Source organism: Tympanuchus pallidicinctus, unplaced genomic scaffold (assembly GCF_026119805.1).
Source record: "Tympanuchus pallidicinctus isolate F22 unplaced genomic scaffold, pur_lepc_1.0 scaffold5, whole genome shotgun sequence".
Lineage (NCBI taxonomy): Eukaryota > Metazoa > Chordata > Aves > Galliformes > Phasianidae > Tympanuchus > Tympanuchus pallidicinctus.
In genome coordinates, this window is record NW_026294769.1 from 4,200,780 (window position 1) to 4,227,961 (window position 27,182).

The 27,182-nt window shown below is 35.0% G+C and overlaps 1 long non-coding RNA gene across 1 annotated transcript; it reads right to left on the reverse strand.

Moving 5' to 3' along the window:
- Positions 1-11,652: 11,652 nt before the first annotated feature.
- Positions 11,653-19,941, reverse strand: LOC128091105 (uncharacterized). Its single transcript, XR_008211242.1, has 3 exons — positions 19,868-19,941; positions 17,361-17,432; positions 11,653-14,265 (listed from the first exon to the last, which is right to left on the reverse strand). It is a non-coding gene; the product is annotated as an uncharacterized LOC128091105 (long non-coding RNA).
- Positions 19,942-27,182: the final 7,241 nt, after the last annotated feature.

The window sequence follows — 27,182 nt, forward strand, 5'->3', positions numbered from 1 at the left end:
CTGATGAGATACATTTTTGTGCTTTTGTTTTTAACCTGAAGAGAAAATGGAAAGTGGTAAATTTTCCATCAACAGAAAACTTATTATTAACTTACCCGAAGACAGAGCCTGGTCTGTAACAAACAGTGCTCATTAGGCCATGACATCAGACTATGAAATTCTGCTGTTTTTGGGTTGTCTTATTGTTTGTTAGTTTTTTACAACTCAAGACATAAACATATTCTTTTCATGTATTTAATTAGGGCCAAATGCTGTCTTTTTTTCCCCACATATTGAAGAAGACATTTAATGTTAAGCTTTCCTAGACTATACTGTTACATTCTCTTATGAGAATGAATGAAGTTCTAAAAACTATAAAAAAAGGTTCTCTCAGTAAGCGAGCTACATACCCAGTAGAGCTTAAGTAGTGTGCCAGCAAGAGTGAATTCAATCTTAATTTGCAACAATAATGATATCAAAGTGAATTTAAGGGGATCATTATTCTTCTACCTTTTCTGTCTACTGTAGTCCCAAATTCAATTTTTCTTCTGCTTAGTAACTTCTTCAATTGTTACTGGAATAGATGTTATAAACTGCTAATTATGACCAGCTGAAATAGTTTCTTTTTAACAACTTCCAATTATTCTTTATTCCTCTACCTGTAGAACATAATGTATTAATTTCATTCTATGCCCAAAGATAGCAAGTCTGTTTTATAGTACTTAATATTAAGCACTGAAGCAAAAAAGTAAAAAAAAAAATAAAAAATAGGAGCAACCCCTTAAATTGCTCCATCTATTTTCAAGCAAAACCATATTTTTTAGGAACAATACATCTATTAATTTTTTCAAAACCCCCATCAGCAGGCTTGAATGAAAATCTTTATCTGATCATAATTCACCCGTAATCAATCTTAAATTTCTTTCTTTTGTTATCATTAATGAAACATGAGTTTGGACATCAAATGAGGGTGATAATTTAGAAAACAAACAAAAAACTAATTATTTGGCTACAGATAACATTCATTACTAACTTCTCCAATTATGTAAAGTTAATTCTATTTATTTGATTTTCACTCACATATTTAATTTTTGCCCACTTTTAATTTCATTATGTTTTGCATGCTTCTTTACTCCCCTGTAAGAATGACCAGATATGGATTATTAGATCTGCTCTTCTCTTTGAGAATTTTTATTAGTAATAATGATGTTTCTAAGTGCAGCTTTGCTGCTTGCTGTTAAAAATCTCATCAAAATATAGAATAGCAATTGCAGCATGGATCACATATTCTGCTTGAACCTTGAATGCAGAATCACTTCTATACTTGGAGAAATCTATTCTAGATGCAAATGCTTGTCATAAAAAGTAATGCAATGTGACGAATGGAGAAAATCATTTTGCTGTGTCTGTAACTACATTACAACATTTGGTACTGAAAATCAGTAAATCAGGGCTGAGTTTTGCAAATAAATTGATTGACATCCAAATATTCTGACACAAGTTACTTAAATAAAATCACAATTCTTCATAATAACCACTTTTTTCAAATAAAACCACTGATGTGTGCTTGTTAAAGCTGAGGCATTGTTTTCATTGCCCTCTACGTGTACTTCTTCAGCCAGGAAAGTAGACATTGTTTGAAAGTGTTTCTGAAAATTTCACCAAACTTATTGTTCATGATTTCTGCTAATCTATAATGTATTTGTGACCTGCTTCTGAGAACATTCACTTTTCAGCCTTACAGTCATGCCACAACATCAAGATTTGACTTGTGTATTCACACGCATTCCAATTAAGTCCTTATCGTGCTCCTTGAGGCTGTACCTTTCATTTTTAAGGGTCCGAAATCTTCTCTGAAAAGTCATTCTGCCATATCTGAAAAGGATGATCAAGCAGATGCCTGAATTTACAAACTCCTGTCCTCTATGAGATGAAATCTAATTTCTACAGAGGTCTGAATCTGTTCAGGGCCATTATCATTAATACTTTGTGTTTTACTGTAATACTCCCAAGGTAATTTCAGGGCTTTCAAACACCACACTGTATTTGTGTTTTAAAAGACAATGTCATATTCCTTTGTTTCTTTGTTTTAGAGCAAATTACAAGGAAATTTGTCATTTGTCACCTGGGTTGGGGCAATACCAGGCACAAATGCAGGCTGGGCAGACAATGGCTTGAGGGCAGCCTGGAGGAGAAAGGTTTGAGAGTGTCAGCTAATGAAAGACTCAACATGAGTCAGCACTGTGCACATGCAACCCAAGAGGTCAACCATATCCTGGGCTGCATCAAGAGAAATGTGACCAGCAGGTCAAGGAAGATGATTCTGCCCCTCAACTCTGCTCCTTTGAGACCACACCTGGAGTACCGCGCCCAGTTCTGGGGCTCCCAACACAAGAAGGACATTGAGCTGTCATAGTGGGTTCAGAAAAGGGCCACGAAGATTATGAGAGGGCTGGTGCACTTCCCTTATGAAGATAGGCTGAGAGAATTTAGGCTCTTCAGCCTGGAAAAAAGAAGTTCTTCCTAGGAGAACTTATAGCAGTCTTCCAGTACCTGAAGGGGGACTACAGGAAAGCTGGAGAGGGACTTTTTAGAAGGGCATGTAAGAACAGGATGAAGGGAAATGGCTTTGAACTAGATGAGGGCAGATTTAGACTAGATATTAGGAAGAAATTCTTTGCTGTGAAGGCAGTGAGACCCTGGAATAGGTTGCCCAGGGAGTTGTGGATGTCTCTTCCCTAGAGGCATTCCAGGCCAGGCTGGATGGAGCTTTGAGCAACCTGGTCTAGTGGGACGTCTCCTGGGGGTTGGAACTAGATGATCTTAAAGATCTCTTCCAACCCAAACCATTCCATTCTTTGATTCTGTTAAATTTAAATCGTCAAAGAATGTTAACCAAATGCTGAAAGACTACTGCTACACATCTGAGAAAGAAGTGGCATCAAAGAACTGGCATCAATCTATCAATACTATCTGTTAGAATGCTCACTAATGTGATCTAATGTAACCATACTACTGCCTGCTTTTTCCTTTTTTTCCTCTATTTTATTTTATTCTTTTTTGGAAAACTATCATATCCCTCTGAAAGGGATTCTGGTGATGATTATTCATGTGAATAATTTGGAAATGAAGAGAGAGCAAAACAAAGGGAGATCCAAAACAACAGTGAAGACAAATGCAAACAAATCTGTATAAAAATAAAATGAAAATGTCATCTGAAAATGATTTACTGTTAATATTATACTAGTACATATATTGCTATAGTACTACTGGTAACATTTGTATGCTCATTAATGTAAATCATTCTAAAACTTTTACAAAGTTTTAAAACACTAGTATGCAGGTGGGGAAAAACAAAAAAAAAGGAAAACAAACCAAGTCTGATAATTATGATGCACTATGATTTGGAACTGTATTAGTGTAAAGTTGATGTCACATATAATGTCCAATATTACTCTTGTAGTTCACTCCAGTAAAGTTACATCTGAAAGTATGTTTCGTTCGCATCTGGCATTTCTTATCAGAAATGATATCTAACAAAATAATAGAAAATGGAATCATAGAATCATAGAATTCTTCGAGTTTGAAGGGACCTCTGAAGGCCATCTAGTCCAGCTCCCCTGCAATGAACAGGGACAACATAGCTAGATCACCTTGACCAGGGCTTTATTAAGCCTCACCTTGAAAGCCTCCAGGGATGAGGCATCAACCACAACACTAGGTAACCTGTACCAGTGCCTTACCATTCTCACTGTAAAACAAACTCTCTTTCACTTCCACTGAGAACAGAATTAATTACCTTAACAAATGTTGTATTTTGCCCAGCTGATGCTCTAGCTGATGTTTCTGGAGGGCTCTCATCTTCCATGGATTCCTCTTCATATTTGCCTGTCTTGTGCAAGGCCTTGCTTATCTAGTGTTATTTCATAATCCAACAATAGCAAAAAGCTCCTGAGTTTAGGCACCTGCAGCACTTCACAGAATGTTGAGATCCTGACATTTTTTTCCTCATTAAAATCTCAGAAACAGGCTAGAAAAAAAAAATATCAAAAGAAATATACACAGAGCAAATGTAGAGATGATATTGTGTGCAAGAGTGGTGGATTGTTACAAAGAAGTATACAAGTTGTTTTGAATGGAATGGAATACCTGTATCTCCATCTATTCCAAATGTTCTTCATCTGCCAATTTGGATTTTTCAGAAGAGGAATTTCTTGATGGCAAAGCATTTGCACTCTCCCAGCAGATATTAGGGTTTCTGTGCATTGGCCAATGTAATTCAGCTTCTCAAATATACTGATTTCACATAGGAAATCTGTGCTTTTGTATAATATCAGACAAATGAAGATATACTAAACTGAAGTGGCCTTTAAAATTTTTATCTATTCTATTTTATTTTTATGTGGAATTCATCTGTAGGAAAAATAATCTTTAACTGAAGGGCTTAGTCCCACAGGTGAATTTTCACCAATGTCAGATAACTTGGATAAGGTCTTCTGATAATGCAACCTCTTAAAATGAGAGAAAAAAACAACTAGATAGATATATATCTATCTTATATATCTAGCTTATTTGAATGAGGAAACCCTCTGAAATTCTTGAAATTATGTGGCTCTACAGCAAAACCAGCATCTGTCAATTACGCATCTGCTACTGCCATCAAGCAAAGCAATGCAATTACAATGTGAACTGGAAAGCAGTACCTTTTCTGTGTGTCTTCACTGTACAAGATAAAACGTCTTGGTGGAAAAGCATCAATTTGTTTTCAGCAGAAACAATTTATGCAATGATCCGCCTTTCTAGTCCAAACAAGGAGAATAGAGTATTATATACACACAGTATTTAAACAGTCAGTAAATATATACCTTAGAAAAGCAAAACTAACAATACTGATTTTTACACAGTTTGAGAGTACAGGTGCTATACAAGTTTATCATATGAAACAGCACAGAAGAATCATAGTTGTGGCAGTGCAGCTATTTCACTTCCATTAACATCACAGAATTAATTGTCCTGAATAAACTGCACATTGCCAAATGATGCAGTTAGTTTGAGAGTTATCCAAATGTAACAAAACCAGACTGCATTTCTTTGCAGAATCTATGTGCAAATCTACAGACACAAATATAAGTATCTGTCCATCCCATGCATAAACTGTTTGCATTCCTCATGTTCTTACTTTCAGCAAGATTTCTGTCATAATCCAGAATAAGAAAATGACTGTTTATGGAGAAGATCATATGCTCAACAGATGGAGCATAGCTGCTACATGAGGCTAGACTAATCTCAGTTATCTGGTGACATTTTAGAAATAAAGGTTATTTGAGCATCTTTTGCCTTCATAAAAGATGAAGGAGAGGATGAATCCAAAATAAAAATGCCCACCTATCAAATCCAGAAGGATTCAGGTTAAGATTTTCGTGCCATCTATGGTTGGATTGCTAAAAAGAAAAACATTAGAAAATGTGAAACCTAACCTTTAAGCAATAGTGACATCTACAAAATGTTTACCAAGACAATACAAACACATCCAATAATAAATGAATAAAAATCTGAATAGATCAATACTTAGTATTGAATAGATATACTTAGTATATCTGAATAGATATACTTAGTAAAACACAGTAAAATATGGTTTTGTGTACTGTGTATCAGCCATTTAGAAAATTGACATATGTGTTAAATACTTATTTTACATGCTTTTTATTTCACATACAGCTAGAATGCTTTGGAAACTGACCAAAGAAGCATACTATAGCAGAGTTTGTCAGGTCAAATCTCCTCATTTTATGAATTTTGTTTCAAGGTAGCTAAGACAATGGCACTGAAAAATAAATTATAATATATATAATTTATATATAAAATAATTATTATATATATAAATTAATTAATTGGTTTTTTGATGTTTTGATAAATTACTAGGCAAGTTCAGTGCAAGTCATCTCCTTTACACAACCCATGACAAACAGTCTTCTTATCATTTGGAGGCTTACACTTTTCTATCATCTTTCAAATGATAAGAAGCAGACCATTTTAGAAGAAGTCAGTGATAAAGTGCATTGTTAAATTACTTTCATTACTACGTTGAACAGACATTCACATATTGCGACATGGGAAACAGGTAAAAAAATCAATATATTGCTATCTTTTGTTGTAGTACCACAAATGGGAATACTGGTTGGGTCACCTCATAATAAAATAACAACCTATCTGTAAAAGTGTGCCTAAAGAAATTACACATAAGAGTGAGTGTATGCAGGAATTAAGCAGCAGATCTGATTTATCCTTGTTCTGGTCCTCTGCAGTTATGTACAGATGAGCAAAACTATACAAAATGGGAACAGCAGTGTTTTACCTCTCAGACACAAATGGTGAATGGATTCAGTCGAGAAACAGGGTTACTCTAAGGAAATGGTACTGCTCTGCCACTGATAAAAGCCTGTGAACATATTCTGTTTCTCATTATAGTAAGCCTCTTTAATTTGTTCCCTATGCAGCATCTTGTGTTTTTTCTCTCCCTAATAACTGTACAGGTATGCATTGCTCTGCTCTGAAATACAGGATCTGCATCAACACAGATAAGCCAGTTCAAAAACTGAATTCACTTTCTGAAGGTAGGACATGGAGCTTAGCAGCACTGAAAACCAACACCCTTCAGAAATGACAGCAGGCAAAATACTCCATATGTTCCTGCAGGGCCATCTAGATGCTTATTCTGTATCAAGACAAATATAACTCCTTCTGTAATAGTATAAAGAAGAATCTATTATAATAATAAATAGAAGCCTTAAGTTAACTCAAATATTACCTCACTCAGTGAAGATTAAATTCTTTTTATCTTTTGACCCAAGTAGCACCCAGAATGTCTCTTAACACTTCAAGCATCTTTGGATCGATCCACCCAGTCACACTGCTATATCATAAAGAGAATCGTAGTAATCTTTTAGAAGATTATTTTAGCAGTATGCAGATAGTAGACAGGGATTGCCTGAGATCCCATGAAACCTCTGACATTTTTTGGTACAAGTAATACAAGTAGCAAGTAATAGATTTGAGTCAGGATTTGACTGTGGTACTACACAGTACCCACTACAGTGGGTACTACAACTCACTGTGTCAAAACAGTTATTTTTAATGAGTACATGCATTTTGTATTATGCCAGCCATTTCCTTGTCATGCTATTGGATTCTTAATGCAACAGGAGAGAGGCCATTAATCGCAGTAATAAAATATTTGAATACAGAATGTACAACTTCACACACAGCAGAAACCATACAGAAGTTAATGGACCAAATTTAGCACTGGCTTAATTCCACTCAAATCACTGGAGATAAGCCAGGTCTCAGTTTGAGTTAATGACTTTTGTGGATTACTATCACATTTACAAATTTGCATAATTTATTGCATTTAAAATAACAAACACCTGTACCTGCTGAGTGCACAGTTGCCTATTGCCTCAGCTACTCATGTCAAAGACACTGAGAATAAGAAGTGCTTTTTGTGCATGCGTACAGTGATGTGTGAGCTAGAAAAAAGTGCTATATAGTGGCCTGTGAATCTGATCATCACATTGATTCTATGAAAAACAGTAATCAAGATCATTATTTTGTAAATAGTTTTAAAAAATAAATCACCAACCAAATAAAAATAAAAAACTTAGAAAATTGAGCACAAATTTGTAAAAAAGCCATTTAATAAATAACTTATGATAACAAGCTCAATATTTTCTCTTTCAAATAGTGACACATCACAAGTAGAAATTGCATTAAATTAATCTACTAATTAAGAAATGGCAGTTGCTAAGGAGCAAAGCTTCTGTTTAATTACTTAATAAACAAGCATGAATATATTCCAAGTGGACTAACACTGAACAAACAGTCCACATTTGTGAAAGAGCCTGGAGCCTGTAGAGAACAACAAACTTTTTGCTATTTATTCTACTGAAAGATGAAAAATTATATTTTTCTTTTCTGCTCAACTAAATTTTGAAACAGGTGTGAGCATTGTCATTGTCAATAAGCTGAATAAGCAAACAAATCCCACAGTTTGCATAAAGAATTTGGAATTCATGGAAATACATTTAGATGCTTTTTGCATCTTCGGGTTTTGCACATTTTATCACATATATTCGAGAGACATTTGTGGGATTTCTCCTGAAATATAGAAACTGTAAAACTCATTGTGCATATCAATGGTATGCCGAGTTATTTGCCTTTTACTGTAGTCAGTTATTAGACTTCTATCATAGATAAGCAAATTTGTGATTTAAATATATATATATATATATATATATATAATGATTTTGCAAGTAAAGTGGAGTTCTGTGCTACAAGCTCTGATCATTACAATTAAAACTGTCACTGAATTCACTTGTTAGTGACAGGATTTTACTCAAGATATTATTTGCTTTCATCTCTATAAAACAGATAATGTTCTTATGAAAGAAAATACTGATCAAATCTAACGTTTTTGAAGTTGATGAATTAGAAATAGGATTTTCTAATATAGAGAAGCCAGAAAGTTTCATGAAGAATTGGCAAATATACATACATTGTCAGACAAATGCAATAGACGCTGCTTATAAGAAATTCCTGAAATACTGTTGTTTTAGTCTTTCATAAAAATCCTACTGATTGCATATGATAAAAGTATATACCTGTAAAGTGGATTAAAAAAAAAAGAAAAAGATCTTAGAAATGAAATGGCTTACTTGATTTTGGTCTGAAAATTAGTTACTGAAAACCACAAGTTCTTTGTATATGTATGCGCACACGCACACAAGACTGCTGCACGTTTTCACATGTTTTGGCTAACTGTTAATATGAACGCATACACTGGAAGACAAATGTCTGCATGTAAAAAGCTGTTGTCTTTACTGGTATGGTCATGGGAGATGTCACCAGAAAAACAGACCAGCACATTTATTAGCAAAGCTACTTTCTCGACTCAAAAAAAAAAAAAAAGGGAATGGTTATGTTGGCAAGAAAAACAGACAATGACCCTTTGCTTAGTAAAGACACGACTTTTCATGGTTGTAAATCTAAATCTGCTCATTACAGTTCCTTTCATATATTCAATTACTGATTCAGCTCCACATCATTCCACCTACTTTTTGAAATTCAACTTAATGGAATTTTTATGAATATTTTTCAAGTTTTAAAAATAAATGCTACATCCATCATCCTGTTCAAAAAGAAATTACATATAAATTGAAAGTGTATTTTAGTGAATATGCAGTTCCAATTCATTCTGAGACTAACTGGTCGGTATTCAATTTCACAATGAACTGCAATACAATACATTTTTAATGGTTGTTGCATCAATAATATTACACAACTATTATTCCATTTGTATTACCTGGAATGACATCAGCTTTACATAAAAACTCACAAATCATTACAGATGAGTTTTAAAACATGTTACCTAGCATAAAGTTATAAGTCAGCATTTCTACTATAAGTTACACCTATACACTCTGACAATTTTTTCTTGTTGCGCTACAGATGCTGAGATGACATGAAAGCACGCTGCATGCAAAAGAGAGTTTGAATGAACTTTGCTTTGTTTTGTTACTGCATGTAGCTTGAATTGGCATTGCTTCTGTATTCAGTCAAATTGGGTAGTCCTGAGAAACTGCAGTCTTGTCTTGTAGACAAGAAGTCATACATGTGTTCACAAAAGAGATTAAGGATATAAGGAATGGTACGATATTTTCAGCCTTGCAAATTCAGTGGAGGTATTAGTGAAATCATCTTTACAGAGCTGGTGATCATGCCAGCTTAGTTATACTTAATCCCTGTGAGAGACAGGTTCTGGAAATGCATACTTTCAAGTCCTTTCACTAAGGTCTGATTAAGACAGCAGATAGTTTCAGTCATTAATGACATGGCTCGGTTTTAAAACAAATTCTAGATAATGAAATCACTTTGAAACTACATGACAAATATATATATCTGAATACAAAATTTAAACCTGCATTCAGAGATCTTGGTAATTATTTAAGGATTTAATAAACATTCAGAAACTGAAGAGAAACTCCCACAAACTCCAGAATAGTTTTTTCATTTCTCAATTTGTTCAGTTTTTTATTTTTACCTGTTAGATAGTTTTAATGTTATTTGACACCTCTGAAAAACAGACTCCCTTTCTCAAATACTGTTGATATAAGCAAATAAGAAACAATTTGCAAGATTTTTAATTATCCTACTGTACTACAGGTAAGACTTCTGAGCACAAGTTTCAAAAGCTAATCTATTCTAACCAAAAACTAATCAGTCTTTTTAACAAGCTTCTACTTATAATTCATCTCCCTGTTTCTTTCATCCAGTAAATACTTTAAAAATTATTTTCATGCCAAGACTTTCCCCTTCACTGGAAGCGTGCACTATCCAATCTTACTTACAAATGAAACTATCAGAAGCATAATAAAGCATAAAGTATTAAAAGGACCTATAACCAAACAGAATGGAGGTTTTCTGTTTAGTGCTGATGTTCTCACACACACTTAAAAGAAAAACAGAACAGTTCCAGAACCATAAGAAGTCACTACACTTTCCTGTCACACAGAAAAAGTTCTGTTGATTTCCATTCATCCAGTCAACAATTACATCTCCAGCTTTCTCTGGAGAACTGAACCCAGCATTTCCTTCTCAGCTGAAAGGGCAGCAAGGGTTTAATTTCCTGATTATTGTGCCTTCACTATGTAAGCAATCATATATTTCAGTGAGACATACGTGTGCCTTTCCTAACCATAGAACAAAGCAACAGAAAATATAAATACATCAGTAAACTCCAGATAATGCTATCAGTACCAATGATACAGAATCATAGAATGGACTGGGTTGAAAATGACCAGAATGGTCATATAGTTTCAACCCAACCCCCCTCACATGCAGGATATCTCTTATGTTGCTGTAACTAAGTTTGCCACATTTCTAACTAGCAGCGTGTCCACAACACTAGAAAGACTGCAACAGTCTCCAGAAAAATAAGCTGACACTTGTTTATCTCCTGAATTAATAACCATCACACTAACCTCTTTGAATAATAGAAGAATTTATCAATTGGTAATATGAAGTTACCTTCAATAACTAGCAATCAGAGGATTCTGAAGTACTTATTTTCCTTTTAGACAAAAAAAATAAAAAAAGAAAATAAGTTTTGCTGTATGAACAAATCAGTTCTTTGACTGAGTCACAATTGAATTAATTCATCTTAATGCAGAACTTGTTAGCTGTTCGAGGTTAAGCCTACAGGGTAGCTTCAACATGCCAGCTGATATATTTGTTTAAACACTGCATGTACTTAACCAAAGCAGGCAGTTAGTCACATTCAGCACTGCTAAAGAAAAAAAATATCTGCTTTTACATTAACCAGTGTATTTATTTTACCTACATATATTCATTTTACCTATGCTCACATTATGCATGCATATAGTTACATTTTGTTTTACCAAACAGACCATATTACTTAACTGGGATGGTCTTTTTATGAAGTAGTTTTCATATAGCAACTCCTAATTTCTCTGTGGCTTCTTGAGTTGTTTTTTTTTTTTTCCTTCCTACCCTTTCTCTCTTTTTTCATTTCCTTTTCTTTCTTTTCCTTTTCTTTTTTTTTTTTTTTTTTTTTTTTAATTTTTTAATTTTTTTTTCCCCTAGAATTACACTAAAAAGAAAACAGCTGTGAAAGCAAATTCCATTTCACAGAGGAACCATTCAGTTTCATTTGCGATGTTCTGAAGTTTTAGTTTGATAGTTAAATTTGATGACACCAGAGGACACTGCAATTTAAAGTAATAAAGTCTTCATAATTAAAATTGCCTTTCAGTTTTATAAAAATAAGGAAAGAAACCAACCTCCAGTTGAATGAAACCCTAAAGAACCTGATCTGAATTTAGTATTCACCTTATTAGGGCAGCAAGTTCCCTTTCACTCCCACTAATGATTATCCAGTTCCAAATGTTTAAAATCTTGTACTTACTTAACCTGAACATTGTAACATACTTATGTATCTGCAGTTGATTTTTACCTTAATTGGAGAAGGTAACAGGTTAATTTAGAATACCATTGTGAACTTTCTGATATTTTGCACAAATGTGGAATGGTTTTAGCTTCTTGACAAAGTGTTTTGAGCATTCAGTAAAGTCTTAGTGTTATGTTTAACAGGTAAGTCAACACATAAAATACCTTGGTTCTACACATTGCTTCATTTCACCAGCTGAAACTTCTACATTTGATATTAGACCAGGCTGCTCAGAGCCATGTCCAACCTGGACTTGAACACCTCCAGGGATGGGGCAACCACAGCCTCTCTGGGCAGCCTGTTCCAGCACCTCACCACTCTCATAGTAAAGAACTTCCCCCCGACATCCAAACTAAATCTTCCCTCCCTCAACTTAAAACCATTTCCCCTTGTCCTGCTGTTCTCTACCCTTTCAAAGAGTTGATTCCTCTCTTGTTTATAGGCTCCCTTGGGGTACTGAAAGGCTGCAATGAGACCACCCCACAGCCTTCTTTTCTTCAGGCTGAACAAGCTCAACTCCCTCAGCCTCTTCATACTGGAGGTGCTCCAGCTCGCTGATCATCTATGTGGCCCTCCTCTGGACCCTCTCCAACAGCTCCAATATTGGGGGCTCCAGACCTGGACACAGTACTCCAGATGGGGCCTCACAAGGGCAGAGTAGAGAAGGCCAATCGTCTCCCTGTCCCTGCTGGCTACCCCTCTTCCGATAGATCCCAGGATACCATTTGCTTTCCCAGCTGCAAGAGCACACTGCTGGCTTGTGTTAAGTTTTTCATCCATCAGGACCCCCAAGACCCCCTCTGCAGGGCTACTATCAAGGACTGCTCCTTCCGGTCTATAAGTATGCCTGGGATTCCTCCAGCCCAAGTACAAAACCTTGCACTTTGCTGTACTGAACCTCATTAGATTCACACAGGCTCACCTTTCGAGTCTGCTGAGGTCCCTCTGAATAGCATCCTTTCCTTCCACTGCATCAACTGCATCACTGACCTTGGTGTTATGGTGCCAGAGAAACTCTGATTTGTTGCTCTTTTACCCCTTTAGGAAGTAGAGATTCACAAATGTATTCATAATACATAAAGTTGGTCACTTCATCTTCTGTTTTTGTTCCAAACACTTTTGCTTCAAAGGGACAGGATATTTTAGAGGAGATGTCATTGTGAAAAGATATATCCTGGTCTTGGACAGAGTGATAGGATCTCACTGACTGCCTAGAAAAACAGAAAAAAAGGCCTACTGCAAGATCTTATGCATAAATGACAGAAGTAAAAATATAAATAATCTAGGCCTGTGGTTCCTTATTAGCTGAAACAATTAAGGATGCAGCCTACTACATGATTCACGGTCCTAACACCAATGGAAATGCTCTCAGTAACTGAGCAAGTGCTTGTTTTTAAGTCTTTGGACACATCAGAGAGTGAACTTATTGTTCAAATTATAACCAATGTGTTCTGAGTTCTAGTCACCTGGTAAACATGCAAGTGGTGCAGTCTTGCTGCTACAGTCCCTAGTGAATTAAATAACGTCTTCCAAATTTTGCAGTTGTAAATGCTGTTGTGATGCAGTCCCACCGTTCTTGAGAACAAAGTAAGAGTTTGCTTTTCTGAATGACACATTCTTCCTGCTGAGCTCAGATTTCGTTACACAAGTGATCTGTGGCTCCTCACAGCTTGCCTCCACGAGTGGTAGAAGCTTGAAGGTATAAAATAGTAATCTCTGCTTGTACAGAAAAAATATCTTTGCTTTACTGTACTTCTTGTAATGGATCACATACTCTTTTTTTTTTTTTTCCAAAATGAAAAGAATAACTTTGCAAAGGAACAGAAATTCCAGGTAAATTATTTGCAGATTTAATAGAAATTCTGGCTTCATTTTGTTATGCAATATGCACAATAAGCTTCTTCCCTAACAGGTTTATTTTGTTAAATTGTACTGCAGAATAATATAAAGTAATAAAATTACTTTCAATCTTTTTGCTGTTGTTGTTCCTGCAATAAGCTGTGGCTTCTGAAGCAGTTCTGTAGGTGATGTTCAACTGCACAAAAAAAAGACAGTGTATAAATTTTATGTATAGTTCTCTGTCTCAACAGTTTTGGCAGCAGGGCAAAAGTTGTTGTCTGATAATTTTGTATTGATTTTTTTTCCTTCCTTCTCTATCCAGACTAAGCTGCAAACTAGTTTCCAGCTGGATCATTCTCCATCTCCTCTGGCAGGAGGCATTAAAGGCTCAATCCAGTCTTGCATTAAGATACTTCATGGTTTGCCTGTGAAAAGCCAAAGGAAAAAGAATTGCTTTGAAATAAGGGAAATCATTATCAGAGAGCATCAAAAATAATATCCCACATCTCCTTTAACTTAAAATAATACTTCTTATAACAAAGCGTGTGGGCTTTCTGAAGCTTTTGCTGAGTGTATACTGCCAACAGCATTAACATTTTATCTCCTGAAGAATTCAATTCATTTACACTGAATACTAAAACGTATGCAACTCTTGTACATTAATTAGAACTCCCACAATGCTCTTAATGTATTTGCAGGTTTATGTGATGGCTTCAGTAATTAAATAAAAATACAATTTAAAGCCATTGTAAATCTGACATTAAGTAGTCTCACAAAGAAACATTACTTCTTGGAAGAAGACTGGAAAAAGGTGAAAAATATCTTTCATGCTCATCTAAATACAAATTTCATAACTGCTGACTATGCTTCATAACTGCATATCCATTCAGAAGGGTAGGATTTCAAAAGTATCTCACATCCAAAATCAATCTTCCTTCTCCCCAAGTGCCTGTTCAGCACTACTAAATGATCATGCTTTGAAAAAGAACAGTTTGAACTTTTCCCTTAGAAGATTAGCCTAAATCAAAAAAAACTTTTTTTTTTTTCCTTTTGGGTTATGTTACTCATCTACACAGTGAGTGGTTGTATTACATTTGTAGAACAGAATCATAGAATTATTAAGTACAGAAACAACCTCTTGAATAATCAAGTGTATTATGTATACTTACATATTTAGTGGCTGGAGAAGCATGAACTTTGTACCTGTCAATCTTTGTTACCCACTGTATAGACTCATTGAATGGCATGGGTTAAAAGGGATCTTAAAACCCACTCAACCCCAACCCTGTGCCATGGGCAGGGCTGCCACCCACTGGTCAGGCTGCCCAAGCTGGCCTCGAATGCCTCCAGGGATGGAGCACATACTGCTTCTCTAAGCAGCCTGTTCTAATGCTTCATCACCCTCCCAGTGAATAATTTCCTCAACATCTGATTTAAATCCCTCTTGTCCTATCATTATCTATTACCGATTTAAAGTGTTTATTTCTCTCTCGTACAATGCAACCTGAGTGAGAGGAAGAATGTAACTTTCTTCCCCTCAAAGTGGGTCATACTTTATACTTAAGACATATTTCTATGTGTTTTTATGTAGATATCCAATAAAAATTACACATTAAACACGTAGAACAAAGTATCTAATATTCCTCTCCCACCTTCAAACTAAACAGCAAGCTCTTTACCACAGATAATCTTGTTTATTTTATAGAGCACTGTGAAGCCTTATGGCTCATCATTATTGCCTACTTAATGGCACTGTAAAAACAGTATTACATTCAGTAAGGAACCACATTTCACCATATTCTCTTAAAGATCCATATACTCTTATCAACTCCTATGTATTAAAAAAGATCTTCTGAATTAATGTTACATTCAATAGCCAATTATAGCTCTACTTAATCTTAAATCTAATCTGGTTCATACTGACCGACTATCCAATTTATCTTCACTAGACCTTCACATTGCTACTGCTAATTCATGTACTTTCCCTTGCGTAAGGAGAGGTAACAGCAAAATAAATGCTCTAAAACAGTTTTGGATCACCCAAGGAAGGCAGCAGTAACAATCCATTAATAAAGAAAGAATTGCTCACTCCTTTCCAAGGATCAGAGCTCACCAAACACTCTGAAGAAGAGAATCTTCAAGTAGAGATGCTTCCCTTGCAGATACCAGCCCCTAAATAAGGTTAGGGAGAAGTGAATCCAGGGTCCACCTCTTCCAGTCACACAGGTGGATTGTTTCCATCTGTGTTCTCAGGAGTGGCTGCTCCCCTTCACCAAGTGCTCAATCACTGGTTCAAGATGGTTCCTATACAACTTGAATTTAGAAAGTTTCTGACTTAAAATTAATTTGGCTAATGCTGTAAAACAGTTCAGTGCATCATTTAAAGTACAATTCTGTAGATCATTGCTGTTTATAGAAATACAGCTAGGAATGTACATTAAGCTCTACTTTCTACATTAGCTTCTAATCACTGTTTAGCACTCAATACAGTACTTGATAATTCCCAAATTAATTATTCCCCGTGTCACTGTTACAGCTTTGTATTTGCTGGGGCTGTCTGATAACATATATTTGTCAATGAAGGTGTTTAATTTATTTCAACAGCCTACAGAGAAGTAGTTAGAAATACAGTATTCCTATAATGGTCTCAATTTCAAAGTTTCTAGTACTCTTACTCTTACTCTAGTACTCTGATAGCATTGTGTACCACCAACTTCTGGGTGCAATACTAGTATCAGTCTTCTTTTCTGTAGATCAGCTATCCAGCAAATCAAATGGTTTTACAGATGAAGACTCTCCTGCAGACCTGGTGTTCACTAATAAAGTTCTATAAACTGGTAAAGATACTCTGATTTGCAATACCATTGTTGTTTTAAATCAGAATGTGACCAATATCTTTCAAATGTATTTCAAAAAATGCATTTTTCCATAGAATGAGCATTAAAAATTATTTTGAGCTACACTGTAAATACAACAATGAATTATCATTCTAATTCTGTCCTGAATTCCTGTTATGCTGTAATTGTTCAGCGTAGTGCTATACTTTCCAGCTATGTATATGTGAATCTCTGGCCACTAAGCTAATTTTGCATTCAGCCATTTTCTGTGGAATAACTACAACAATTTAGAGTACTACAGACACTTTTGACACTGTTCTCTCTTTTGGATTTAAAGCATAAGTTTATTTTATATGTTTATTTCTTTGTTAAACAAATATAGGTTTAAATTGCTAATATTTGATCTTGAAAACCATATACAGGTATGAATGGAGTAAGCTTAATTCATTTCACATAGAATATGAAAAGTTCCCAGAGATACACCAGAAATCGCAGGGAGAGTCCAACTAGATATCTCTGTTCTCATTGGCTTTCCAGTTACATGATCTCCACATTCACTGTGTCACCCAGAGATGAAGGTCAAATCTGGCTTTCTCTTGATTACACAGCATTTTAAAGGTTTTTAAAAAGGATGCCAATAGTTTTACACTTGAAGAAACAAAGAGCTGAAAGTGCAGACTGACCTATACATCCTTACTTGGGTTTTTGACCATAATTTAGAGATTGTTTCTTAGCTTCTTCAGAAAAGCACCCACCTATTAAAAAAATGATGACACTGCAATTCAGACAGAGTTGATGAAACAGTAAAAATGGTCTCACAGTAAGAGAACTGCAGCAGAAATTTCATCAAAACTTCACTATTAGAATCATGTAGCAATATGAAAAAAAAAAAAATGAAATACTACTTTAAACAAATAAATACTTCCTCACCAAAATACAACACATTCCAAACTCTTCCTCAGTTTTCAGGTTAATAAATTAAACATTATTTTTAATTAGAAATATCTTTATTTTGATAGTAAATCTGAGATAAGCCTACTTACTTCTATTGATACACTCCATATTTCTCTGATATAAACTATATCTTGTGTCTCATCAAAACTACACCTAAAAAAGCAGAGTAAATCAAATACACATTTAAAGTGCTCCAGACTTGTTTAGATAAAGGACTAACACTCAGACCTTGGAAATGGAAATGAAGATTTTGACAGTTACCTTTTAATTGAACAAGTACAAACACATTAACCAGGGGCTAAAAAATATTTAGAACACATCATGGAACACACATCTACAAGATATGAAGGCTTTCAACATTCAAAACTATTATAATGATTAATTGTAAATGATGAATTAGAGGGAGAAAGAATTAAATATCTTACAAAAGAGCTTCTCTGTCGATGGATGTATTTCTACATAATTTAAAGTCTCTTTATAGTTCCTGCACTCTTTAGTTCTTTGCCATTGCAATAAATGAAGCATAGGGATTCCTTCAAACTTTCTAGTATAATTTTACTTTTTCTTGGTCATTTCACCTCCTTTATCAATTAGGAGTTTAATAGTTTCTTACATGGCAGAAGAGCAACTAAAGAAAAAAAAAAAAGAGACAAAGAAAAATCTTTCTCTCCTCCCTCCAATACCCAAAAGTTTACCACTCCCAAGTTTTCAAAAATTGAATGGGAAAGGAAATGATAGTAAAGGGGTTTTTTTTTTATATATATATTTTTTTAATTTTTATTTTTTGCAATGGTGGATACAGTTGAAAACAAAAAATATAATGTTCTGTTTCCTAGGTATTAAAATCATTAAATCACAGAATAGCTGATCTTGTTAGGAATCTCTGGATGTCATTATCTCCAAGCCTGCCTTCAGACACTTGGAGCAGACTGACAAAGGCCATGTTAAGATTGGTTTAGAATGCCTACGTGGAAGGAAATATTTATACCTCTTAAGGTAATCTGTACTACAGATCAGTCATCCTCACACTAGAAGTGCTTCCTTATGTTAAGATAGCATCTTCTGCATTCAGTTTGTGCCCACTGCCTCTTGCCATATCACTGAGAACCAATGAAAAGCACCTTCCTCTGCATTCTTTGCACCATCATACATGCAGGTATGCATATAATCAATAAGATCCCCCTGAACTTTTTCTTCTCCAGTCCAAGATCTCTTGCCATTTCCTCACAGGTGAGGTACTGCACTCCCTTAATTACTGAGACTTGACACTACTCTCTTCGATATACTACATCTCTAAGGAGCTCAAAACTGGGCATGACACTATAGCACTGGCCTCAGAAGTGCTGACTATGTGAAATATGCTTGCAATACTCTTAATGGAACTCCAGACAGATTGCACTGTAAAATAGGAAAGAAGAATATATGTTATATAGAAATTCACTGTTCAAAAAAATTCCACAAATTAAGTATCTTGATTTTCTACCTGAAAATTTTCTTTTGACAAAAATTGGTCCAGCTAAAACCTGTTTGACATCTTCGGAGAGAGCAGACCAGAAGATGAAATTACACTGTTATTGTAAGAATAGAAAGCAACAGATATAGTTTCTTTAAAATCCAAGAAAGGAAGTTATCACAATCTGGTAATAAACTAGGGATCCTTTCCAAGGATCAGGGCTCAACAAACACTGTAAAAGATGTAGTCTTCAAGTAGAGAGGCATGCCTTGTGGCTTTTAGACCTTACATGAGGCCAGTGGGGTTGTGCAAGTGAACTGTTTCCACTTGGTCTCCCAGGGCTGGCTACGCTCCTTCACCAACTACTCAATCACTGGTACAGGCCCTGATCTACCAGCTCTCATACGCTTATTACAGAAAAAAAGAAAGAAAAAAGAAAATAAAAAACTCAGCTCCTGAAAAATGGGGTGTAAGGCAAATATCAAAGGTTTGTAATCTCTGCAATCATTTTACAAGAGTGTGTTACATGATGAGGAGATCTGCATTCACAATTAAAGAGCAATTCAAGTTGCAGAACATGTTTTGCTGTGGTTTTCACTCAGTAGAAGTTATCTCCTGAAAAATTTTTATTAATAAAAGGGTTTAATTTTCCTTGATCCTTCAAATTGTTAGCTTTTCGAAGTGTTACAACTGGATTAATAAAATCACACAATATTAGTTCTACCAAAAATATGCAACTAACTTATGTAGCAGAATGAAGTAGTGATTTATTTCAGCTCTTACCGCTTCAAAGATCAGAGTTTCTGAAATTTCTCCTTCTCTTCAGTAAGGAAAAAGGGAGTTGTAAAAATCTGCAGGCAAAATACATGTAAACAAATGTTAGCAAAAACCATCATAGTTATAATAAACTACATAACAAAGTCTGACTAGGTGAAAAATAATGTCTTTTTCTTTTATCTTTTTACTTTTGTCTTCTTTATAAATTTTGGCAGTTTAAATGATTAAGAAGAATGTATTTTCTCTTCAGTTAATTTTAACAACTTAAAGACAACATTAACCCTTCTTCTCTCAAGACATATGTTCAGGGTAATGCCAGACATATTAACAAAATAATTAAAGAGCAAGGTAGCATGGCAATAGTTCAAATGTATCAACTCAGTAAAAGAGAAAACTAGATTCAGTAATGGTAGCTAGGGTAAAATAAGGTCCTTAGCACAAAGTTTGGTGTAAAAATCCCACCAACAAATAAAAAACTGAATTACAGAATCATGGAATCATAAGTGTTGTTGATTTCTCTGGAGATCAAAGAATTATAGACAGGCTTAGGTTGTAAGGGACCTTAAAAGACTGCCTAGTTCCACCCTCTGCTGCACTGGGTAGGGCTGCCACTCACCGAGTCAGGCTGCCCAGGACCCCATGCAACCTGGCCTTGAGTACCTCCAGGGACGGGGTACCACAGCTTCTCTGAGCAGCTGGGCCAGATATCATCTAATCCAACGAGCAGACACACAGAACCCCCAAAACAAAACAAAACAAACAACAACAAAAAATTAAAAACAAAACCAATCCTGCTAATTAATGAAAGGCAGTAAATCTCACTAGTCTATTAAGATTAAGAATGTGATGAAAGTCTACCAGCTGTGCTTTTTAGAGGAAGAATGTTGTTTTCTTGAAATTCTGATCTGCCCGAGAATGAAGTCTCTGGTAAAGAGTATATTGCATATAGCAATTGTAGCTTTCTCACTACTCTCAAAAAAAAATGAAGTATGACACAGTCTACTTTTGCCAGTTATCACAGAACATTTTTACTATCACATACATAGTGAATAATATTATTTTCTATTTTACTAGCTATGCATAAAACAAAAAAAATCCTTCAACAAGACCTGAAGGAAACATTTCATCTGAGAAGCAGAAACCAGTCCTATTATATAAAACCCCAATGATGCCCTATAGGCCTGTTATTTTATCACACTAAAATTAAACTTTTTTACTTTGCAGTCATATAAAATGTAATAAAAGTCACTGCAAATATTATTTTTAAACTACACAATATCAGAAAGAAGGATATAAATATTTTCCTTTATGGTGGTCTGCAAGGCAAGCAAAATACCTCTACTAAAAGAAAATGCATGTGGAAAAATAGGAATCTATGTGTTTCACGCTATTAAGAAGTCAACTGCTACTCTACTGTCCTCTAACTTGTCCTTACGGAGTTTATCTACCTGATTGTCTAAAATGTTTAATATGACACCTCATTCCAGGTTACAATATAAATTTTAAAACATTCTCTTTTTTTTTTTTTCCTGAAAATCAAGCTTTGATTGTTGTTTGGTGTTTTTTCTTCAACATTCCCTTGTTTCATTTATTATTATCTTTTCTTTGTTAAATGAACTGAATAAGATTATCAAGGAAATACCAGCATTCTGTGAAACCCTCTTCAATAAATTTTGCAGCTCAAGGCGTTCTGGTATATTAGATGTCTGAAGAAAAGACACTTCTCTGTACATATGTCTACCAGAAAATAGGTTGCATGAAGTCAAACAACCTAGATCTTTATCAGCTTGCCTGCCCTGCAATGTATTATCTGCTTCTGAAGAAAATAAAACTGAGGATTTCCAAAGGAGACATCTGGAATGGGGCCATTATTCCAACTTTTCTAACAGGAAAAACATATCACTGCTGTTTTCTTACTGAAAAAATGAATATATATATATATATATTTTGCAATAATCTAATTCCCACAGAATGTTTCCAAATCATCATCTCAGAGATGCTGTAGTTATATGTCCAGTACCAGAAGTAGTGAAAAAGGCGATGAAATACCACTACAGTTCATTTATATCATGTGACACTTCCTAACAGGGAAATGTTCTAATGAATGCTAAATTGTCAGGGATGAATTGCCTAATACTCTTTCAATAGAGAGAAGGATTTGATCCACAAAAGGTAAGAAATCTAAAAAATGACAACTTACTTCTAAAATATCTGGTGCTATGTTCAAACTATGACTAAAGCTTGGTCTCATCTAATGGTCTTCGCTGTTTAAGTCAAGCTTCGTTAAAAGTGCACAATCTCCTGCAGAATTCAGATATGGTACAATTTCCACAATGGAAATTTCTTTTCGGTTACATTAGTTGGTGAATGCCTTGTACCCTGTAGCATGCTCATGAATTCAAAATATTTAATTTAACTTGTTTGACCTATCTGTTCTTAATTGCTGTTAACCTGAAGCTCTACTGTTTGAATCTAAACACACTGTAAGCGCACTATTTGAACAGTTTGTCTATTTGTCTGTTGTATCTTTGTACACACTGAATTATCATAAGCACAACTATCACATTCCAGTTAATAACAAAGCAAATATTCCTGCTTAAATTTCTTCAATTATACTTTTGAAGCAGATTTTTGGAGGCAACTCATGTAAAGTGTACCTGGCCTCAAATATCAGCTAAGACTTAGAAATCTTATTTCAATTTCATTTCCTAAAGTAAGTTAATTTTCATCCTTTGCATAACTTGTTCTCCTAGGAGACCTTTCCTCAGCAGGTAAGGCTGGCTTTGAACTTATTGAGATGTGGTATTAGGTTTGAGAGACATCTCATTCATTAACACCTTGCAGAGATGTGCTTAGTACAAGCACAGAGGGAGAAAAATGACATATTTTGAGATCTTGTTTGCTCCTGCACTTAAAATTATTTCCAAAGGGAATATATAAGACAGTACATATGGCACAAATGCAGTTCTGGACAGAGCCTGCATATGAATTACAACTCAGAGTCAAAATCACCATCTGTCCAAATAGTCCTTTCAGATCCTCTTGCTTCATATGCAGCAGAATTGGAGAAAGCATACAACACAATAAGAGAAAAGGAACAAAGCAGTTGGCTCTTCGTTGTAATAAAAAAAATGAAGTAAAAAAGAGGTGCTTGAAAATAAGCCTTCAGATCTAAACCCAAATCATTCCATGATAATCTGTCACCCAGTCACTGACAGAATTTCCTCCCCAGCCTACCCTAATCAGTCTACCCTATAACAACTGTCATAACTTTTGCTATGATAAGAAATCATAGCAAAATTCAGCTTTCATTCAGCTTTCCCATAGAGAGAAAGAAATAACGCATCTGAATAGTTACAAAAAGAATAAAAATACTTCCAGCTGGTAGCCCTATTTTAGAATGTCTTAATGTGGAAATTATGCCTTATAAATCCCGGATTGGCTTTATAAGACCAAGGAAAGTTTTACAGAAACTAAGAACCTTTTTATCAGTAATGACTTGAGGCTGAGACCTAGGGGACACTAACAAACAAGGAAGCAGGTATCCCCTAAAAGATGAATTTATCCCCTAAAAGGTCCTGGATCAGAGACTTCCCGGAGAAAGAAGCTGTGTCTTAATACTAAATAACAACAAAGGCAGACAAACATAATTTATCTTGAATAATTTCATTCATTCTTTTTTCTTGAATTTTTTGCAAGTTTCCTCAGCTACTGAATTCCACAGTAAGTTCAAAATGACTACTAACTGCACAGTGAAATTCCACCAACTTTTGCTTCACAAACCTAAAACTCAGATATTGTTATCAAAAGTCTAATTCTGCAGCACATTAAAGTTTGGAAGTACTAATAAGAAATACAGGCCACTCAGCAGAAAGGTGAGCCACAACAGATGTTATCAGAAAGTTCAGCTCTTGAAAAATGTCCACAAGACTTCTCAGAAAAAAAACAAAAACAAAAACAAAAAAAACGTAACTTGTTTGGGTACACATGAACGCTTCGACGTAATTTTGAAGTTTGGCCATCATTAAAAGGTTTTCCCTCTGACAAGTATCTGTATACAGAAGTATTAAAACTTCCCCATACAATATAGCTGTTATACTAACAGTTAAGGAATTAGGAACAAGTGTAACTAATAAACAATTTGTTTATATCAAGACCTTTTTAACCAGTTTATTCTATCTTATGCTATTTATTCTCCTTTCTTCTTTCCAGAGCCTAATCAGAAAAGGTTTCATTAGAAAGTGGAAAAAAAAGATCTTGTTTAAACTATTAAAAACAGTTGCTAGAGTCCCTAGCGTGTGTGATGTAAAAGCAGAATTACATTTAAAAAAAAAGTATGAAATATTTAGACTTAAAATTATCCTGGACATTAAACATTAGTTGCAGACTATCTTAAAAAAAAAAAAAAAAAAAAAAAAAAAAGTTATACTACTTTTTAATTAAATGGAAATTAAACCTGAAGATAGATTTATTAAGTATTTTTTTCTTTCATAAATAGCCAATTTCTGCTGATATATTAATATTTGTTCAGCTTAAATCTATATGGTATTGTTTAAGGATGAAAAGAGTATTTTTGCTCAGGAATTTTGATTGATAAGAAAAGTGGACAAGTGTTCAAAAGTAGTTTCTATAGAGTAGAATCGATAGAAGCATTCAACCTGCAAGATTTCATATCTGAGTGGGCTTCTGAACCTCCACATCAGCCGAGACAAAATTACCCTTTCAGAGGAAGCCAACTGCATCAGAAAAAATGATACTTTGAAGATTTACCAGTCACCCCTAAAAATTTTCTTGAGTTGATTCTATTCTGAGTCACTGAAAAAGTGAACGACTTTCACATCTGCTCAAAAATAGAATCATAGAATCACCAAGGTTGGAAAAGACCTAAAAGATCGTCCAGTCCAACCGTTCACCTATTCCCAATAGCTCCCACTAAACCATGTCCCTCAACACAACATCCAGTCTTTCCTTGAACACCCCCAGGGTCAGTGACTCCACCACCTCCCTGGACAGTCCATTCCAGTGCCTGACCACCCTTTCAGAAAACTAATACTTCCTAATGTCCAGATATTAGTCAAATAATCCAATAATGTCCAAATATTAGTCAAAAATATCACCCATGGTCATGGATAAACCTGTCCAAAGAAGACACTGAATTCCAAGTGTGTAAAATACGAGCTACACTCCATGAGATGTAGAGTATCTCCAATACTCACAATCACTGTAATTTCTAGATGTCATACTCCTCTCTAGGAGAGTTATCTGTCTGAATACAGTGCTCAATTTATCTGAATACAGTGCTCAAAATGCTCAAAAAGTGCTCAGTTCAACATTTTCATATTTTTTCTTCTATTGTGTTTATTTCCACAGAAATAAATAGGAGGCATTACTTTTGGAGAAACCTATGTATATCACCTAATGACCTGAGGGAGCAGAGAAAGCTGTTCATTCACACAGAAATGAGGAATTCAGATATAATTAGAACAACCTCTTATGTTGCCCAAAATTCAATTACAGGAAAAAACAGGGAGATTAGTATCCAGGTAGGGTTTCTGCTGTGAGCCAACATCTAAAATGAACACATTTTGGATAAAAGTTAAATATTTATATTTTTAAATTTTATTAGTAATACCAGGGTCAAAGATTTCTATCCAGGGGAAGGAAAAAAAAAATATACATAAACTTAATTCTCAATTTACATCACAATGAATTTCCTTCAAAATTAAGCAAAGAGAAATAATGAATACTAATAAATGAGTGAAACCTGTTATCCAACAACTTTTACTGAACACATTAATTAGAGCTTGAGAAAACTGCTGAAACTGCTTAAAAGTCTCATCCTGTCCAGAGTCCAGGCAGAGGCAAACAGCAAGAGCACTGTCCCTACAGCCAGCAGTGCACCCCATCCCAACCAGGAGATCTGAAAGGCAGAGAAGATTCATCCACAGGTATACCAGACCTGGGAGATGGGAGGAACAGAAATTTAGGGAAAGGAATGAAGTAAGGATAGACAAGACACAAAATGCAGCAGATGGTAAATGAGTGGAAAAATAAAACTGAAAGCAAAATTTCTGAGGAGGGATTTACGCATCAGAGCAAAAAGGAGGTGTAGGCTTGTAGCCTAATAAATCTGTTTGTTGCTGTTACTTGCACTGGGATTCATGCTGTGTTTTATGGCTGACCTGGTGACCCCTCTGGGTTTGTCTGCATCTGACAGGAGATTTGTTTTCACCTGTAACAGTAATTGTCTAATAATTTATTATCTAACGTTTATCTGAGTATGAAAGCACTGTACCCTTTGCTTTCGTATGACATTTGAAAAAAAAGTAAACACAAATTCCACAGCAAGACCCTACTATTAAAAATTAATATCTCCTTATTTTGTGTGTGCATTCTTTTTTTTTTTTTTTTTCTACCAGCAGACATGCTCTTGCCTTGCTGGAGGCACAATCTTGTCAAGATACAAGAAAGCATCAACCCAAGAACTGCATAAATTTTTAAAGCACCATCAGGAGCACTACTCCTCAGGCAGAAGATAACATTTCGTTTGTGTCCATAGCAAGTAAAAGTATTTACATATAAATCCTGAAAGCCTTCTGATCCTTATGTTGAAATAAAATACAATGAACGTTATTTCCAATTAGCTTAACACAGTCAAAGATGATACAGTTGAACTGAGAAAATTCTCAGTGCCCTCTGAAGTACAACAGGCAGTGTTAGCAGCTTAATAATGTAGTAAATTTTTAAAGATCACTTCAGTCAGTGGCAAATCTGGATCAAGAATCTTCTGGATCCTTCACACTACAGCTGCGCTCAATAGCCTCTATCACATGATGAGATGAGTGCTGATGTAATGTTCTTAGTTTCTTCCCATTTCCATGGCTGTATTTATGAAACCTTGAGTTCTGGATCCAGCTTTGTTAAGATTTAAAGCACCATAATTCCTGATGGCAGTTTGCATATCTGTTTATAAAAATATCAGATGTGACATACTAGATTTCTATGTATGAAAGCAAAGCTGAACCTTGGTTCAGGTATGCAGCACCAACACACCCTCAAAATTCAGATCATTCAACTTTGAAAACTGCTTTGTATACAATTCCAGCAAAAATGAAATAGAATTTATTGAACTGTATAATGAGAATGATGAAAAAAATCCACTTTCAGTCATCACTTTCACTTTTTAAAGCTCTAATTAATTAGTAATGATACCACAGTTTTGGTCTCATATACCTTAAAGCAATTCATATCTTAAAGCAATTCATCTGTTTTACTTTCCTTGGAAACAAATAGGAGGCATTACTTTTGGAGCAACCTACAT